Here is a 16,728-nt window from a genome sequence, read left to right as displayed (position 1 = left end):
AGTTTACTTCAACAAGCTGCAATGTTTATTTGACCAATCACTCAAAAATGGCATACAGCTTATAATTATTCTGTTCAGGTCACACACACTCCCTCACTCTGCACACTGGTCGAGCGACCAGCGCATTCATTTGCAGTTAAAGGGCCACGCACCCACACACTCACACTGACAATAAATGTTATGTTCAGGTCCTGCATGGAAATTCTTCAACTCTTCCAATTAAAAATACTGTACACTGGAAAGTTTACACAAAGGACCAGTATGTTTTAATATTCAAAATCAGTTTTATTGTCAAGTAGAGTTTTTAGACAATTTTGACAAGTTAGATGTCAATAGGCTCAATAATCCATATTATTTCAAATTCTGTTCTCTCTTTCAGTTCTCTCTTTTAAGTTCTCCGAGGCACCGAAAAAAATCTTTCTTTTTCATTACTCTAAACCTAGGTTAGTGCTATCTGGGGAGATTGGACGGGGGTCTTGGGTTCCGTTGGGGGGGCTTGCCATCAATGCTGCCTCAGGGTCAGTTGCTTCTGGAGTGATTGGCCAGGGTTCTTGGGTACCGGTGGAGGGGCTTGCCACCGGTGTTGCCTCAAGATCAGTTGCTTCTGGGGTGATTGGACGAGGTTCTTGGGTGCCGGTGGGGGGGTTTGCCACCAATGCTACCTCAGGATCAGTTGCTTCTGAAGTGATTGGCCAGGGTTCTTGGGTGCCGGTGAGGGGACTTGCCACCGGTGCTGCCTTGGGATCAGTTGCTTCTGGGCCTAGGGTCTTGCGTCTGCTGGCTTTGGACCTGGCCACTGGAGGGTGCTCGCTGGTTTTTCCCTGGGCGTGGATCTTGGCCCTTCTGCTGGGGCCTTGGATGGAGGGCTCCCTGGGCCCTCTTCGGGGGTTGGGTGTTGGGGCAAGGATAGGTTTGGAAGGTTGGCTGCAAGCAGGGGTTCTCGTAGCGGGTGTTCGGGGCGGCAGCGGGGTGTGTTGGGTCTTGGTCCTTCTGCTGGAGTCTCGAATGGGGGGCTCCCTCGGCCCTCCCTGGGGGTTGGATGTTGGGGCATGAATAGGTTTGAGAGGGCGGGTGCTAACAGGGTTCTTCGTAGTGGGTGTTCGGGGCGGCAGCGGGGTGTGTTGGGTTTTGGTTCTTCTGCTGATCCCTCCCCGAGGGTTGGGTGTTGGGTCATGAAAAGGTTTGGGAAGTTGGGTGCAAGCAGGGGTTCTAGTGGCGGGTGTTCGGGGAGGCAGCGGGGTGTGTTGGGTCTTGGCCGTTCTGAGGCGGTTGGCTGAAGCCTCTTGGATGCAGCTTTTTATGGAATTGATCAGTTTCCTCTGAGCTGAACCAGGCTCAGCATCCATCTCCTGTATTTTACTTAACCCACCACTCATCACAAACTCTTGGCAAGCTTCACTGTCATGATGCATAACCTTGCTGAACTGGCCAAGCACATGATTTAAGATGTTGCTGGGAGCGTTGCTGAGGAGAGGCTCTAAACTGGGCAGGTGAGTGCACTTCAGCAGGATGTTCTTCAGAGCCTTCTTACTTTTGAGCCGCAGGTCCTCCAAACTGCTTGCTCCCGTGTAAAACTGCAGTAATTTAGGCAGTAGGCCTGCAGTGGCTACAGCGTTGGCGTGCTCTGGTGTGTGATGTCCGATCTGACCAATGGACCATACGGTGGCCTCCTTTATGTGATCCTCATCCTCCTCGGACAGACAGATGGCCAGCTGTTGCAACCCCTTGGAGAGGATGACGGCCATAGCGAGATTTTCACTATGAGAAGCGACGTATCCCAGCATCATGATCCCGGGAAGTCTCATGCTTCCACGGCTTTTATCCAGGTAGTCCACCACCTCCACTAAACCATCACAGTTCACAATCACCTGAGATAACTGTGCACTGTGTTTGACCACCTCCCACATCAAGGTGATGACATCTTTCTTTACATATTCATCCGGGTCCTGGAGGCAGATCATGACATCTGGCAAAATGTATGCCGCGATCACCATCTCAGCCAGTTCTACTGAGTGTTTACTGATCTGAATGAGAGTGAACAGCACCTGCTTTTTCAGTTTGACATCTGGGCTGCGGATCATCTGTTTCAGGAGTGCGATGGTGCCAGTGTTGACCTCCTCCCGATCCAGGTCATTTGTGTGCAGGGACAACAGCAGAGAGGCTGCACCTGCATCCACCACAGCCTGAGAAAGCATTGTATTTTGTTGTGCGATGTAGGCCAGGGCCCAGGCGGCAGCCTCTTTTACCTCAGGGTCAACAGCTCCCAAACAGGAGACCAAAATATCCAACCCACCACTGTCAACCACAGCCTGGGAGAGCTCAGGGGAGTGTTTGGCCACAGCATGCAGCACAAACACTGTAGCCTTCTTATAATGATGAGTCTGTGAAGGAATAGACCAGATCAACTGATGCAGGATGTCTTTCTTCACCACAATCCTAGCCAGCTCTTCACTGTGTTCTACCAGACGGCCCAGAGCCAAAACTGCATTGTGCTGGATGCTGGGATCCTCATCCAACATGAAAAGACGCAACTGGGAAATCATTTTTTCCTTTTGGTGGACCTTCATGTTCTCAGAGTTGATTGACAAATCAGCAACCATCTGCTTAAATTCCATCCTTAATGTCTGGGACTGATCATAGGCTTCAATCATCTGTTGCTGAATCATGGTGGGTTTGTCAGAAGGTGACTCCATATCAAGTGTTTGGTTGAAGAGAGTGCTCTCCATTTTGTCTCAAAATTTGTTCCTGTAATTCCTTGTTGAAGTAATGAACTTTTTCTTCTTTCGTTGTTATTGGTGTGATGATGAGTGGCTACTCGAAAGGATCCTGTAACATTAATGGAACCTATGAAAAAGGAGCTTTCTTTGATTTTGAGAGAACCTGTGACATCATCAACAGCAAAGAAACATGCTGACTCCTGATTGACTGCAGACGACAAGTTGTGACATCATCAAGAGCAGAGGAAAATGCTGACTCCTGATTGGCTGCTGAATAAGATACGATAGTTCGCACGAGGATGATGCTGGCTGCCCCTTGGTCTCTGCCCATCTGCTGGGGTCTCGGGTGGGGGGGTTCCCTGGACCCAAACCCAGGGCGTTGGGCGTGGGCGGGTGTGTGCTCACGGGGGCCCTCAGGATGAGGTGGCGGCTGTGTGTGTTTGTGCTCCCTGGAGTGCTCAGGTGTGGGAGATGTCGCTTTTTCAGAATCAGAATTCCTTTATTAATCCCAGATGGAAATTACTTATGTTACAGCCACAGAAAAAAAATCACAAATAAAAGAATAAAACATTTAACAAAGATAAAAGAAAGAATAAACTTTAAATAATTGTATAATTAAGTAAAACACTGTTAAAAAATAGGGATCAGATACACACACATTACAATAGTAGAAAATAAAGTAGGATAGATACTAATACTACTACTACTACTACTACTACTACTACTACTAATAATAATAATAATAATAATAATAATAATAATAATAATAATAATAATAATAACAATAATAATAATAATAATAATTACAATATTCAAATGATATACAAATATGATACATATATTTACAACAATCAAGCTGTGAGGTTACAGTGATGAATTATACAGTTTGATCTCCACAGGCAGGAATAATTTCCTGTGGGGTTGTGTGGAGCACCGTGGTTGGATCAGCCTGGTGCTGAAGGTTTTAAAGGTCCTAAAGGTGCTGATGGTGCTTCTGTGACTGACCAGCACATCATGGAGTGGGTGGGACTTATTGACCAAGATGACCTTCATCCTTGGACAGGCTCCTCCTCTCTGTCACCACTGTCAGAGAGTCCAGTTTAATCCCCACAACGTCACTGACCTTGTGGATGAGTCTGTTGAGTCTGTTGGTGCCTGTGACCCTCAGTCTGCTCCCCCAGCAAACAACAGCGTAGAGGATCACACTCACCACCACTGACTCATAAAACATCCTCAGCATTTTCCTGAAGATGTTGAAGGACCTCAGCCGTCTCAGAAAATAGAGACGGCTTTGGCCCCTTCTGTAGAGGGAGTCAGTGTTCCTCCTCCAGTCCAGTTTATTGTCAATCACCACTCCCAGGTATTTGTACTCCTCCACAATGTCCACACTGACCTCCTGGATGGAGACATTGCTGACTGGCCTCTTGGTTCTCCTCAGGCTCTTTTTGGCGCGGCATCTCTGGAGAGTCGGGTTTCCTCACTTTTTGCAAGTGACACTACCCTTGATGTATGTTAATGGTACTAAAAACTCAAATTTCTTAAATCATTTGTAATTACTTTTTCAAAATTGGCTCTGTAGCACCCCCTTTATATTTTCAAATAAGCAGCCCCTCGCGCACATTTGCAGTTTATATTTCAACATTTATAAGACTGTTAAATCTGATTTCAGGGTCTCACATTTTAGCCTCTAGCTCTAAGAGGAATTATTATAGAGTCCTGACACTTGTGCACATCACTAAAGGACTGATAAGACTCAATGGATCTTAAAAGTATTTCCATATCTCATACAGTGTGGGCATGGCAAGCCTTCAACTCTGGTCAAGATCACCATTTTAACCCTTAAAACAGTAAATCTTATCGATCTGAAACTTCACACAAATTATCACTGTACGACAACTAACACATACCAATAACAATAACTGACTGTAGACACAGCGCCACCTACTTGTGAACATGAGATGTTTTTTCACAAAACTTCATAAACAATTAATAAATTCATAAACAATCATAGGAAGGTCAGAAACCTGCCTCTCTGTAATCAGCTTTCTATGGCCAACATTTCAGACACTGCAACCTATGGTTTACAGACGTCAATCACTCTAAAGGTGTGTTCACACTGAACGCAACTGAAGAGACTAATCAGGCAGAAAGGGCAATATGACAGAATATTCCATTGATACGTTATTTTTTACCTAAACGGGTGGTTTGGTTGGAATGCATAAGAAAGAGACATAAATGTCAAATCTGGGGCCAAATCTTAGAAAATGCTGGACTTCAGCTCCATATGACATGGACTAAAACCATCACCAACATGTTTTCATACAATATTATGCATTTTCATTATGTTTTTCACCGGAAAAAGTATTCTAGTGTTATTTAAGCATGACGTTGCCTTCCCCCGTCTGGAAGTTTTTTAAATAGTATGGCCTAGAAATGGGAAATTATATGATTTTTACAATTCCGATTCTGCTTAACAATTCAGTTCTTTATTGATTTTTGTTCGTAAAACAGGAGAACAAACATGTGGATTAGATCACAAACTTAATCTGTGACTCACTGATTGATCATATTCCTCTTTCCTGTCTCGGTGAATGGACAATCTAGAGACAGACGACATGAACTGGAGCGAGTACTGCAGCCTCTGGGCCAATCACACTCCGTCCCTTGGTTGGTTGGTTGGTTGATTGGTTGGTTATCAGCTGCAGTATGAGCATGATAACTGCTGCTGGGTTGAGATTAATTCTGGAGATTTTGAAAACATAATGTGTGCAAATGTTTCTACATATTTGTAGCGTTTCCTCAATTTGATGAAATTTCCACTAACAAAGTGTCATCCTTCAAACAAAAGAGGTTCAAATCAACATCTTTAATCAACATCTTTAACTTTTCCTTGTATTTTAGAGCAACCAAATGCAGCACAAGTTGTCATTTTGACCTAAAAAGCTGTTAAATGATCTAAAAAGCTGTGAAATGATCTAAAAATCAGGCTGAATGTTTTACTCCAATAGAAAACAATGAGATGTTCACAGGCAGTGGGGCCATGTGACATCATCAATCATGTGATTTCAAGATGGAGGAACACAGGCTCTAAAACTGTAAAGTAGTTTCATTTTTAAAATGTTCCAAGACAACTGTTGAATTCTCAGCTCTGTCAAAGAAAACGCAATAGGGAGACCTGATCTTAGATACAAAGATGTGGCAAAAAGCAACACGGAAACACAAGAAATAGACTTAAAAAGTTGGCAACAAAACCTCAATAAATAAGGCTGGATGAAGAAATATCATTAAACCCAAACCCATATCATAGCACAGTCCTTGTTGTTATTGACCAACTGCAAATAAAGAAAGAGAGAGAGATAATGCCTATTAAATCTAAATGCTTCACTACTTTCAGCTCTCCATGTTTATACCAGGATAAAGTATGAAAATACCTTTTCCAACATTAATGCTCACCTAAGTGAACTTCCAAAAAAACATTAAAAAACAATAATCATTGACCTGTTGCTTGTGAAATATCTTAGATTGTAGGTGATTAAACGGTTTGACGTGGCAGCCGAAGAACTAGTAGTCGCAATAGTAGCAGTAGTAGTAGTAGTAGTAACAGTAGTAATAGCAGTAGTAGTATTGGTAACAGTAGTAGTAGTAATAGTAGTAGTAGTAGTAGTAACAGTAGTAATAGCAGTAGTAGTATTGGTAACAGTAGTAGTAGTAATAGTAGTAGTAGTAGTAGTAGTAGTAACAGTAGTAATAGCAGTAGTAGTATTGGTAACAGTAGTAGTAGTAATAGTAGTAGTAGTAGTAGTAGTAGTAACAGTAGTAATAGCAGTAGTAGTATTGGTAACAGTAGTAGTAGTAATAGTAGTAGTAGTAGTAGTAGTAATAGTAATAGTAATAGTAATAGTTGGCTGAGAAGTGCAATACACATTTACAATTTTGAAAACAAATGCAAATAGCAAAACACTTTTACAAATGTTGAGAGAGAATTACAAATATTTTGTAAAAGTGTTGAAGCATTTTGTAAAAGTGTTGTTGTCATTTGTAAAAGTGTTGTTGTCATTTGTAAAAGTGTTGTTGACATTTGCACCTGGTTTACTGCCCTTTATTTCAGATCTTAGTGAGTCCGCCCCTGAGAGTGGTGTGGGAGCTGTGTGTCAAATAGAGAAGGATGTACATTTAGAACACATCATCAGTGGTGTTCTTTTGAATCGGGAGGTGTTTTGGCCTTTTTAATAATAGTCATCCTCAACAAAGGTGGCCAGCTACAGGGTTATCAAGCTTGAACTTGCGCCCCATAACTGTTCTCCACTCTCTACTATGTGCAGCTTTGGGCCACTTCACTCTTCTTCTTTCTTGGTCATTGGCGTGTTGTAACCAACTTGAATATGTGCATATCGCCACTTACTGTACATGTTTTATTTAATTAGTGAGGATGCATTGGCATCCTCACTAATTAAATAAATATATATCGTAATCGTTAAACTTTATAATAATAATAATAATAATCATAATAATAATCATAATGATAATTATAATTATTATTATTATTATTATAGTAGTAGTTATTCCTCTGCCAGTGCAAGTAACTCCAACAGTTTTCAACCGATTTTAAACAAGTTTGGTGTCAAAATGTTCAGCTATTTTTTCTGTTTCAACTTTTTTGTAACTTTTTCACTTTGTAAACAATTGAACTTCTTCACTTTTCACCTTCCCATTCACTTTTGAGAAAACTCAACTTTCAACCCTCCAACTTTGAAGTTCCACTGTTCAGCCATTCTTCAACCGATTTAAACCATTCAACTTCTAAAATGTTCACAAATCTGTTGTCTTTTAATTTCTATCTTCACATTTTCTCTATCTTTAACTGTTTTTGACCAATGAAGCTTCAAGCACAACCATTAAATCTTCATGTTCCTCAAATTAGAGTGGAGTACTCGTGAACTAAGAGTGTCTCAAAATTGTCAAACAAATTGTCATAACTTCCAAAATATTGAACACAGAGACCTAATTTTCTCAAAAGTAGTAGATGTGTGTTTAGCTGCTCACAATATTACATTTTTATTAAAAGGTTTAGTAGTTTTTGATTTATCAAGCCTGAAGTGGACATAATCCCACAAATCTACAGGGTTGTTTCCATTGGGGAATCATCAAGTCACTGCTTAAAATCCATGGTTTTTCTCTCGTCCTCCTGGGCACACCTTTTGCCTTAAAAACATGAAATTTAACTCATTTGTAGTCTAAAGCCTTGTGATTCTCACAAACTGCCCAGTTTTTCTGTAAATGATTTAGTTTTCTATTTGTGATGTGTTTTACACAAGTTCCTCCTGGCTGTAACAGGCTAAATTCTGCTTGTCATCCTGTACACAACCTCCCACAGGTGCATGTGATCACTGCAGTTACCATGGTAACTAATTAGCTCGGATGACATTATTTAACCTTTCACCTATGACTTCATCTTTTAAATCTATCTTTCTGTGTGATTTACATGTTCTCTCCACCTTTTCTCCCTTTATAGGAACTTTTAACCCTTTCAGCCATTTTGTAACTGATTTAAACCAACCTTTAACATGTTCAGTTACTACCTGCAACCCATTACAACTTCTTTTTTTCAACTTTTTAACATTTTTCAACTTTTTTAAAACTTTTTTTTAACCTATTTAAACTTTTTCAACCAATTTTAACTTTTTTTTTTAACCAAATTGTTAATATTAAGCTATTGCTAGGTTATTGCTATTGTTAGGTGAATGCTAATGATTTTTTCAACTTTTCACATTTTTCAACCCATTTCTTTTTTTTTCAACCTAATTGCTAATATTAAGCTATAACCTGGCAGGTTATTGCTGTTGCAAAGAAAACATCACACACAATATATATAAACTACAAATGGCGGTGCATCTGTTCTATGTTTTTTTCCTATATATATATATATATATATTGAACATTTTGTTTCTGAAAAAAGTAACTTGAACGTAATGATTTATGTTGGGAATACAAACATTTTACTTTTGCCTGTTTCGGTCTTGTCTATGTTTGAAGATTTGGTAACACAAACCATTTTATAATATTTCATTATTTACAGATACTTAGTAGTAAGAAAAACTCCAAAAAGGAACAGGTCACCTGATTGGCTGAGGAGGTTTTAATGAGCTGCAGGTGCAGCTGGGAGGGGCTTATCTTTCCCACAGGGTCAGAGTGAGGTCACCCAGCTGGGAGGGGCTTAGCTTTCCCACAGGGTCAGAGTGAGGTCACCCCTACACAGCCAGCAGCATCTCTCTCTGAATTTAAAATGAAACATTGCCAGCACAGAAACGGTTTTTCTTTTCCACTTTGATTTTTATTTCTGACTTACCTTTCACTTATTATTATTAATAATTAGATAACTGTTTATTAAATAATATGTGGACTGTGGGAGGACCAAACCTTTCCATTGTTTGGATGATGGCTAAAAGAAAATCTGCATTAAAATGTGACAAAATATGAATTTACCAGAGAACAGACCAACTGGTCAGTTTTATTTTATTACAACACAGACGTGTTTCTATTCAGTCTGTGTCACTAACAGCTCAGTAAAGCCTTCCCACCACAACCCACAGTGTTTATTTCTATACACACACTTTATCCTACTTCTCCGTATGTTTCCATCACCATCAAGCTACCTCAAACGCCAAACAGGAAACAATGTTATCAAAATAAAAGCATGATTTATTTAACCAGTGTCACGGTCTGAGTTTACCTCCGTACTGAGATTCTAACCCTAATCCTAACATAATCCAATGAACAAATAAAACACGTGTCCGTTCACTTTGAAAAAAAATAAACAAAAATTAATAATTTTTTTCTAGCAAGAATTCATTTTTTGTTAGTGCGTATGTGCGCGCATGTCCATATTAGGGCTGAATGATTTTGGAAAATAATCTAATTGCAATTTTTTTCCTCAATATTGCAATTTAGATTTAAAATGCGATTATTTTTTCAAGGGCCTCGTCATGTATTTTTCAATGAACACAAGCAATAAATCAATCTGGTTCATAATAAACAATTTCAGATTTATTTAAACTTTAAATAAATACAAAATGTTAATTTTAAAGCATAGATTACAACAATAAAGCAAACAAATCTGTGGCTTTAGCTTTTCAACATTAGAGATGGGTATACTACTACTCTTATTGATCCAGTACTTTATCGATATTTTACTTTTTTTTTAATCAATGAAAAAACACAAAATAACAAAAAAAAACAAAAACAAATAATGAACATCAATCTGTTTATTTTTGAAGATTTTTAACAATAAGGCAATGAAATGAAAAATACAAAATAAATAGTTCTAAATAAAACACTATAAATGCATAAATAAAACAGCAAAAAAAATACCGTATAAATATTTTTTTTATATTAACAAAACACTAAATCAACTATCTAAACAATACAAATATTAAAATGAAGCATATCAAACAACTTAACAATGAAAAATTGTGCAAAAGGAGAATTAGTGACTCTGATGCTGCTGCACTGGCTCGTGACAACAAGGCTAATTATGTTGATTTATCCCTGTTTTAACATATTAACTCACAACGTTTTAGCTGTAAGATAATATATGATCGTAAATCACTACTGCAACTAAACATTGCGGGCAGCCGAGGCACAGTAGCGACCGATGGGCGGGGAAACCTTGGACCGCTACGCCAAAACGACCCAGCGTCCCACGAAGCAGCGGGTTTGCTTGCCAGCACTCGCCGCCACTCGAACAGACGGGAGAAGCGTGGTGCCACGGAGGACTATCAGCTAGGCTAAAGGCTAAGCCGTGGAGAACCCTGTATGGCACGCACACACAACTCATCTGCTTCAGCTGCTCTGGTTCTGCAGCGTCACACACACTTTTCTGACTCAAAATCACAATAGCTGCTTAAACAGCTTTGTTTTACTGTAATGTGCAGTTTTTTGGCTGAAAACAAAATAAAATGTGTCGATAGCATTTACAGACGCCTACTCATGAAGTGAGGCGAGCACTGTCTACAGTAGCCCCTCCCATCAGTCAGCTCCGCATGTGGGACTGACAGGCAGCACGACACTATCAATGCTTGTCTGAGGATTAACGCCACCTTAATAATACCGGTTACAGGGCTGATAAGGATGTAGCTTGTCGGTCCAAAAAAAAAAAAATAATGATCGCAGCCTTTGCGAGAATATTGCAAATGCGATTAATCGTTCAGCCTTAGTCCATAAATGCGCATATACAATCTCAGTACGATGTGAACTCAAACCATGACACCAGAAGCTAACAACACTTAAGACCTTTTTAAGGTTTTTTTACAAAGACTTTTCAGGATGAAGATGAACTAACATCAGTGATTAATGAGTAGTTCGTCACATCCTGCACAGATACATTTGATCCAACATGAACGATATATTAGTTTTTTTACCTGCTGATCTCACAGATTGGAGGACAAAGTGTGATTTCATTAAACTGGCAAAGAGGGACAAACAGATGTGTGTAATGTGCTCAAAAACATCTGGGTGTGAAAGTGGTGACACATAAAGGAGCAGCTTGAAGAGTCTTAAGGATCAAACCATCTGCTATGCTATGTCTGAAGCCTCTGTTCTGATTGACTCAGATCTGACATTCAGCATCAGATCAAATCTATCACAAAAACATCTTCTACCACCTAAAGAACATCTCCAGAGTGAAAGGTTTAATGACTCAAAGATCAGGAGAAACTGGTCCATGCTTTTATCTCCAGCAGACTGAACTATTGTAATGGTCTTCATCAAACATCTACAGCTGGTTCAGAACGCTGCAGCTCAGGTCTGAACCAGAACAAAGAGGTCAGAACACATTAGTCCAAAATTGGCAGAGCAACCTTTTTTACAGTGGAGGAACAGCTTATAATCTTAAACAAATATAATGCATTTAAACAGTGTAACGCACCAGGAGGCGGAGCTTTTATACTCCCTCAGATCTGATCCACTTCATAACTTGGTCCTGACCAGGTTAAGTGTTGCTGAAGTTTAAAACTATGAATAATTAAAATCCATAATTCAGAACAAAAACAACACTGTTGTTACAGAAAAGGCAGGAATGAAAAAACCCAGACAAGAAGCTGCTGACACTGTTAAAGCATAAAGGTGTTATATTATTTATCATATAAATCCATTGTGTTTAGTTCAGTGTTAAATAGCATACCTTTAAACAGATCTCAAGGACAACCTTCTTCCACCTCCGTAATATCTCTAAAATCAGGAATATCTTGGCCCAGAGTGATGCTGAAAAACTATGCATGTATGTGTTACATCTAGACTAAATTATTGTAACTCTCTACTGTCAGGATGTCCTAGTAACTCACTAAAAAGTCTCCAGTTAATTCAGAATGCTGCAGCTAGAATACTAACAGGTACTAACAGGAGACAGCCTATTTCTACAGTATTGGCTTCCCTTCATTGGCTTCCTGTAAAATCTAGAATAGAGTTTAAAATCCTCCTGTTAGCATACAAAGCTCTACATGATCTAGCTCCTGTATATCTATAGAGACCTGTTAGTGCCCTATTGTCCGGGCAGATCACTCCGCTCTCAGTTTGCTGGTCTTCTGGAAGTTCCTAACGTGTCAAGAAGTAGAACAGGAGGCAGAGCATTCAGCTACCAGGCTCCTCGCCTTTGGACCCAGCTTCCAGTCTTAGTACGGGAGGCTGCTACTCTCTCCACCTTTAAGGCTGAACTCAAAACCTACTTATATGCTGAAGCGTATACCGTATAATAGCATTAACTTAACCAATAGAGCGGACATGGGCTCGTTGCATTTTACAGTCCTTGGAGTCGCTGTTAGATTTCAAATAAACGGGAAGAGATTAAAATTCTGATGTAGCTGGTTATGTTATTTACAGTCCGTATAAACAGGACTGAATCATAATATAATCTAATCGCTAGAGCAGACATGGGTTCGTCTGTAAACAGTCGCTTTTACAGACCTTGGAGTCGTTGTTAGCTTACCAATAAATAGGAGAATATTCATCACCTTTATAATAAGTGCTGACTAGGCCACTAGGAGTGAGGCCCAAGGCCAAGATAGGCTGACTTGATATTAATGTATCATGTTTTTCTGCAGTCAGTGTCTTCTCCTCGTCCTTCTCTCTCTGCTCTGTTACAGGTGTTGTGAAGCTGATGATAGCAGTTCCTGATCTGTGGTTCACGGCTCAACTAGTCTGAGACACTGATGTTCTATCTATCTATCCTGTTCTGTTGGTCCTTCTGTCCACTAATCTCAACCAGTCCACGCAGATGGCTGCCACCTCTGAACCTGGTTCTAACGGAGATTTCTTCCTGTTAAAAGGGAGTTGTTTCTTCCCACTGTCACTAAATAGTTGTTCATGTGGATCTTGTTGTGTTTTTACTTTCTTATTATGAATTTTATATTTTGATAAGCGCATTGAGATGACTTTGTTGTAAATTGCGCTATACAAATAAAGTTGAATTGAATTGAAATTACTCCACCAGCTTCTTCCCGGCCGCTCCTTTCACTCTTCCCTCTGTCTTTCTTTTGTCATTTTCCTCTTCAAAAGCTCCATACATGAGGCACCCACTATTTAGTCCTCTGTCTTAAGGCTCAAACATACTCAGGCGGACTCCGCGCTCAACGGACTCTCATCTGACCTCAAATACTCGAGCAGACTTGGAGCGGAACGTCACATAGTGGTTGCCTGTGAAATTTCTTTAAAATCCTACATTTCCCAGACGCTTTCCCCACAATCCTACAGTTCCCACAATCCTTTGCGCACTGTTTACCTTTTTAGTCATGGCGTCCTATACTGACGATGAGGAGGAGGAGCTGCTTTGGAGCGTATTTGGCCAAATTTGCTCAATCTTTTCTCTGTCCGGGAGCATGAAACAATTAACTGTGGCTGAGCTGAACACTCCGGAACTGTGAATCACCCGCAGAGCACACATTGTGTTGCAGAGAAGGGTGATGTGTTGACGGAAATCCGTCGTAGGGGCGGAAAACTTTAAACCCTGTGCTATAAGCAACAGCAGGTTTTGCAATGCCACAGTCAGGAAATATGTCTTTGCTCCGCTCATGCTGATGGAGGCTTCACGTAGTTCCAGTGTGGTCTGCCTCTGCAGCTTCATCTTCAACTGTCTTGTAGTTGCTTCACAGCAGTCGTTGAGTATGACATGGGACTCCAGTTTACTTCAACAAGCTGCAATGTTTATTTGACCAATCACTCAAAAATGGCATACAGCTTATAATTATTCTGTTCAGGTCACACACACTCCCTCACTCTGCACACTGGTCGAGCGACCAGCGCATTCATTCGCAGTTAAAGGGCCACGCACCCACACACTCACACTGAAAATAAATGTTATGTTCAGGTCCTGCATGGAAATTCTTCAACTCTTCCAATTAAAAATACTGAACGCTGGAAAGTTTACACAAAGGACCAGTATGTTTTAATATTCAAAATCAGTTTTATTGTCAAGTAGAGTTTTTAGACAATTTTGACAAGTTTGGTGTCAATCGGCTGAATAATCCATAATATTTCAAATTCTGTTCTCTCTTTCAGTTCTCTCTTTCAAGTTCTCCGAGGCACCGAAAAAAATCTTTCTTTTTCATTACTCTAAACCTAGGTTAGTGCTATCTGGGGTGATTGGACGGGGGTCTTGGGTTCCGTTGGGGGGGCTTGCCATCAATGCTGCCTCAGGGTCAGTTGCTTCTGGGTAATTGGCCAGGGTTCTTGGGTGCCGGTGAGGGGGTGTTGCCACCAATGCTACCTCAGGATCAGTTGCTTCTGGAGTGATTGGCCAGGGTTCTTGGGTACCGGTGGAGGGGCTTGCCACCGGTGTTGCCTCAAGATCAGTTGCTTCTGGGGTGATTGGACGAGGTTCTTGGGTGCCGGTGGGGGGGTTTGCCACCAATGCTTCCTCAGGATCAGTTGCTTCTGGAGTGATTGGCCAGGATTCGTGGGTGACGGTAAGGGGGCTTGCCACCGGTGCTGCCTTGGGATCAGTTGCTTCTGGGCCTAGGGTCTTGCGTCTGCTGGCTCTGGACCTGGCCACTGGAGGGTGCTCGCTGGTTTTTCCCTGGGCGTGGATCTTGGCCCTTCTGCTGGGGCCTTGGATGGAGGGCTCCCTGGGCCCTCTTCGGGGGTTGGGTGTTGGGGCAAGGATAGGTTTGGAAGGTTGGCTGCAAGCAGGGGTTCTCGTAGCGGGTGTTCGGGGCGGCAGCGGGGTGTGTTGGGTCTTGGTCCTTCTGCTGGAGTCTCGAATGGGGGGCTCCCTCGGCCCTCCCTGGGGGTTGGATGTTGGGGCATGAATAGGTTTGAGAGGGCGGGTGCTAACAGGGTTCTTCGTAGTGGGTGTTCGGGGCGGCAGCGGGGTGTGTTGGGTTTTGGTTCTTCTGCTGATCCCTCCCCGAGGGTTGGGTGTTGGGTCATGAAAAGGTTTGGGAAGTTGGGTGCAAGCAGGGGTTCTAGTGGCGGGTGTTCGGGGAGGCAGCGGGGTGTGTTGGGTCTTGGCCGTTCTGAGGCGGTTGGCTGAAGCCTCTTGGATGCAGCTTTTTATGGAATTGATCAGTTTCCTCTGAGCTGAACCAGGCTCAGCATCCATCTCCTGTATTTTACTTAACCCACCACTCATCACAAACTCTTGGCAAGCTTCACTGTCATGATGCATAACCTTGCTGAACTGGCCAAGCACATGATTTAAAATGTTGCTGGGAGCCTTGCTGAGGAGAGGCTCTAAACTGGGCAGGTGAGTGCACTTCAGCAGGATGTTCTTCAGAGCCTTCTTACTTTTGAGCCGCAGGTCCTCCAAACTGCTTGCTCCCGTGTAAAACTGCAGTAATTTAGGCAGTAGGCCTGCAGTGGCTACAGCGTTGGCGTGCTCTGGTGTGTGATGTCCGATCTGACCAATGGACCATACGGTGGCCTCCTTTATGTGATCCTCATCCTCCTCGGACAGACAGATGGCCAGCTGTTGCAACCCCTTGGAGAGGATGACGGCCATAGCGAGATTTTCACTATGAGAAGCGACGTATCCCAGCATCATGATCCCGGGAAGTCTCATGCTTCCACGGCTTTTATCCAGGTAGTCCACCACCTCCACTAAACCATCACAGTTCACAATCACCTGAGATAACTGTGCACTGTGTTTGACCACCTCCCACATCAAGGTGATGACATCTTTCTTTACATATTCATCCGGGTCCTGGAGGCAGATCATGACATCTGGCAAAATGTATGCCGCGATCACCATCTCAGCCAGTTCTACTGAGTGTTTACTGATCTGAATGAGAGTGAACAGCACCTGCTTTTTCAGTTTGACATCTGGGCTGCGGATCATCTGTTTCAGGAGTGCGATGGTGCCAGTGTTGACCTCCTCCCGATCCAGGTCATTTGTGTGCAGGGACAACAGCAGAGAGGCTGCACCTGCATCCACCACAGCCTGAGAAAGCATTGTATTTTGTTGTGCGATGTAGGCCAGGGCCCAGGCGGCAGCCTCTTTTACCTCAGGGTCAACAGCTCCCAAACAGGAGACCAAAATATCCAACCCACCACTGTCAACCACAGCCTGGGAGAGCTCAGGGGAGTGTTTGGCCACAGCATGCAGCACAAACACTGTAGCCTTCTTATAATGATGAGTCTGTGAAGGAATAGACCAGATCAACTGATGCAGGATGTCTTTCTTCACCACAATCCTAGCCAGCTCTTCACTGTGTTCTACCAGACGGCCCAGAGCCAAAACTGCATTGTGCTGGATGCTGGGATCCTCATCCAACATGAAAAGACGCAACTGGGAAATCATTTTTTCCTTTTGGTGGACCTTCATGTTCTCAGAGTTGATTGACAAATCAGCAACCATCTGCTTAAATTCCATCCTTAATGTCTGGGACTGATCATAGGCTTCAATCATCTGTTGCTGAATCATGGTGGGTTTGTCAGAAGGTGACTCCATATCAAGTGTTTGGTTGAAGAGAGTGCTCTCCATTTTGTCTCAAAATTTGTTCCTGTAATTCCTTGTTGAAGTAAT

The 16,728-nt window shown here is 42.0% G+C and overlaps 2 pseudogenes; both read right to left on the bottom strand.

The window, feature by feature from the left end:
• Window positions 1-428: 428 nt before the first annotated feature.
• Window positions 429-2,797, bottom strand: LOC114471504 (sperm-associated antigen 6 pseudogene; annotated as a pseudogene).
• Window positions 2,798-14,313: 11,516 nt separating this feature from the next.
• LOC114471503 (sperm-associated antigen 6 pseudogene) lies at window positions 14,314-16,728 on the bottom strand (annotated as a pseudogene).

This window comes from Gouania willdenowi, chromosome 10, assembly GCF_900634775.1.
Source record: "Gouania willdenowi chromosome 10, fGouWil2.1, whole genome shotgun sequence".
Lineage (NCBI taxonomy): Eukaryota > Metazoa > Chordata > Actinopteri > Blenniiformes > Gobiesocidae > Gouania > Gouania willdenowi.
Note: the sequence above shows the minus strand (reverse complement) of the source record. Positions and strands in the feature narration are given on the sequence as shown.